General features: G+C 46.6%; 8 non-coding genes and 1 pseudogene across 8 annotated transcripts in view; all 9 read left to right on the forward strand.

Annotated features, from left to right (window-relative positions):
• The window catches only part of LOC146231455 (5S ribosomal RNA), a 119-nt gene extending 71 nt beyond the window's left edge, over positions 1 to 48 (forward strand). The window contains exon 1 of the ribosomal RNA XR_014745530.1: positions 1 to 48. This exon is cut by the window's left edge and continues 71 nt beyond it. This is a non-coding gene — a ribosomal RNA (5S ribosomal RNA).
• A 178-nt stretch (positions 49 to 226) lies between these two features.
• Positions 227 to 345, forward strand: LOC146231456 (5S ribosomal RNA). The gene has a single exon (XR_014744126.1). It is a non-coding gene; the product is annotated as a 5S ribosomal RNA (ribosomal RNA).
• A 186-nt stretch (positions 346 to 531) lies between these two features.
• Positions 532 to 650, forward strand: LOC146231457 (5S ribosomal RNA). Its single transcript, XR_014744067.1, has one exon. It is a non-coding gene; the product is annotated as a 5S ribosomal RNA (ribosomal RNA).
• A 178-nt stretch (positions 651 to 828) lies between these two features.
• LOC146231458 (5S ribosomal RNA) lies at positions 829 to 947 on the forward strand. Its single transcript, XR_014744127.1, has one exon. It is a non-coding gene; the product is annotated as a 5S ribosomal RNA (ribosomal RNA).
• Positions 948 to 1,119: 172 nt separating this feature from the next.
• Positions 1,120 to 1,238, forward strand: LOC146231459 (5S ribosomal RNA). Its single transcript, XR_014744129.1, has one exon. It is a non-coding gene; the product is annotated as a 5S ribosomal RNA (ribosomal RNA).
• Positions 1,239 to 1,408: 170 nt separating this feature from the next.
• On the forward strand, positions 1,409 to 1,527 carry LOC146231460 (5S ribosomal RNA). Its single transcript, XR_014744130.1, has one exon. It is a non-coding gene; the product is annotated as a 5S ribosomal RNA (ribosomal RNA).
• A 168-nt stretch (positions 1,528 to 1,695) lies between these two features.
• On the forward strand, positions 1,696 to 1,814 carry LOC146231461 (5S ribosomal RNA). Its single transcript, XR_014744131.1, has one exon. It is a non-coding gene; the product is annotated as a 5S ribosomal RNA (ribosomal RNA).
• Positions 1,815 to 1,998: 184 nt separating this feature from the next.
• LOC146231462 (5S ribosomal RNA) lies at positions 1,999 to 2,117 on the forward strand. Its single transcript, XR_014744132.1, has one exon. It is a non-coding gene; the product is annotated as a 5S ribosomal RNA (ribosomal RNA).
• Positions 2,118 to 2,293: 176 nt separating this feature from the next.
• LOC146231463 (5S ribosomal RNA) lies at positions 2,294 to 2,412 on the forward strand (annotated as a pseudogene).
• The last annotated feature ends 88 nt before the right edge of the window (positions 2,413 to 2,500 follow it).

The raw sequence follows: 2,500 nt of genomic DNA on the forward strand, positions 1-2,500 counted from the left end.
TTAGTACTTGGATGGGAGACCGCCTGGGAATACCAGGTGCTGTATGCTCTTTTGCTCATTCACTTAGAAACTGAAATCTTGCAATATGCACAAGTAGTCCTTCATGAAAGGGGCTGGAAGCTGTTTTCATTTTGACACGAGAGAGAGAGAGAGAGAGAGAGACCACCTTGCATTGTCAATTGCTAAATCTGTATATGGATAAGTAGCCTATGGTTGTCAACTTATTTCGTACGGCCATACCAGCCTGGCAACGCCCGATCTCGTCTGATCTCGGAAGCTAAGCAGGGTCGGGCCTGGTTAGTACTTGGATGGGAGACCGCCTGGGAATACCAGGTGCTGTATGCTCTTTTGCTCATTCACTTAGAAACTGAAATCTTGCAATATGCACAAGTAGTCCTTCATGAAAGGGGCTGGAAGCTGTTTTCATTTTGACACGAGAGAGAGAGAGAGAGAGAGAGAGAGAGAGACCACCTTGCATTGTCAATTGCTAAATCTGTATATGGATAAGTAGCCTATGGTTGTCAACTTATTTCGTACGGCCATACCAGCCTGGCAACGCCCGATCTCGTCTGATCTCGGAAGCTAAGCAGGGTTGGGCCTGGTTAGTACTTGGATGGGAGACCGCCTGGGAATACCAGGTGCTGTATGCTCTTTTGCTCATTCACTTAGAAACTGAAATCTTGCAATATGCACAAGTAGTCCTTCATGAAAGGGGCTGGAAGCTGTTTTCATTTTGACACGAGAGAGAGAGAGAGAGAGAGAGACCACCTTGCATTGTCAATTGCTAAATCTGTATATGGATAAGTAGCCTATGGTTGTCAACTTATTTCGTACGGCCATACCAGCCTGGCAACGCCCGATCTCGTCTGATCTCGGAAGCTAAGCAGGGTCGGGCCTGGTTAGTACTTGGATGGGAGACCGCCTGGGAATACCAGGTGCTGTATGCTCCTTTGCTCATTCACTTAGAAACTGAAATCTTGCAATATGCACAAGTAGTCCTTCATGAAATGGGCTGGAAGCTGTTTTCATTTTGACACAAGAGAGAGAGAGAGAGACCACCTTGCATTGTCAATTGCTAAATCTGTATATGGATAAGTAGCCTATGGTTGTCAACTTATTTCGTACGGCCATACCAGCCTGGCAACGCCCGATCTCGTCTGATCTCGGAAGCTAAGCAGGGTCGGGCCTGGTTAGTACTTGGATGGGAGACCGCCTGGGAATACCAGGTGCTGTATGCTCTTTTGCTCATTCACTTAGAAACTGAAATCTTGCAATATGCACAAGTAGTCCTTCATGAAAGGGGCTGGAAGCTGTTTTCATTTTGACACGAGAGAGAGAGAGAGACTACCTTGCATTGTCAATTGCTAAATCTGTATATGGATAAGTAGCCTATGGTTGTCAACTTATTTCGTACGGCCATACCAGCCTGGCAACGCCCGATCTCGTCTGATCTCGGAAGCTAAGCAGGGTCGGGCCTGGTTAGTACTTGGATGGGAGACCGCCTGGGAATACCAGGTGCTGTATGCTCTTTTGCTCATTCACTTAGAAACTGAAATCTTGCAATATGCACAAGTAGTCCTTCATGAAAGGGGCTGGAAGCTGTTTTCATTTTGACACGAGAGAGAGAGAGACTACCTTGCATTGTCAATTGCTAAATCTGTATATGGATAAGTAGCCTATGGTTGTCAACTTATTTCGTACGGCCATACCAGCCTGGCAACGCCCGATCTCGTCTGATCTCGGAAGCTAAGCAGGGTCGGGCCTGGTTAGTACTTGGATGGGAGACCGCCTGGGAATACCAGGTGCTGTATGCTCTTTTGCTCATTCACTTAGAAACTGAAATCTTGCAATATGCACAAGTAGTCCTTCATGAAAGGGGCTGGAAGCTGTTTTCATTTTGACACGAGAGAGAGAGAGAGAGAGAGAGAGAGAGACCACCTTGCATTGTCAATTGCTAAATCTGTATATGGATAAGTAGCCTATGGTTGTCAACTTATTTCGTACGGCCATACCAGCCTGGCAACGCCCGATCTCGTCTGATCTCGGAAGCTAAGCAGGGTCGGGCCTGGTTAGTACTTGGATGGGAGACCGCCTGGGAATACCAGGTGCTGTATGCTCTTTTGCTCATTCACTTAGAAACTGAAATCTTGCAATATGCACAAGTAGTCCTTCATGAAAGGGGCTGGAAGCTGTATTCATTTTGACACGAGAGAGAGAGAGAGAGAGAGACCACCTTGCATTGTCAATTGCTAAATCTGTATATGGATAAGTAGCCTATGGTTGTCAACTTATTTTGTACGGCTATACCAGCCTGGCAACGCCCGATCTCGTCTGATCTCGGAAGCTAACCATGGTCGGGCCTGGTTAGTACTTGGATGGGAGACCGCCTGGGAATACCAGGTGCTGTATGCTCTTTTGCTCATTCACTTAGAAACTGAAATCTTGCAATATGCACAAGTAGTCCTTCATGAAAGGGGCTGGAAGCTGTTTTCATTTTGAC

This window comes from Hypomesus nipponensis, chromosome 24 (assembly GCF_054491055.1).
Source record: "Hypomesus nipponensis isolate SF chromosome 24, ASM5449105v1, whole genome shotgun sequence".
Classification (NCBI taxonomy): Eukaryota; Metazoa; Chordata; class Actinopteri; order Osmeriformes; family Osmeridae; genus Hypomesus; species Hypomesus nipponensis.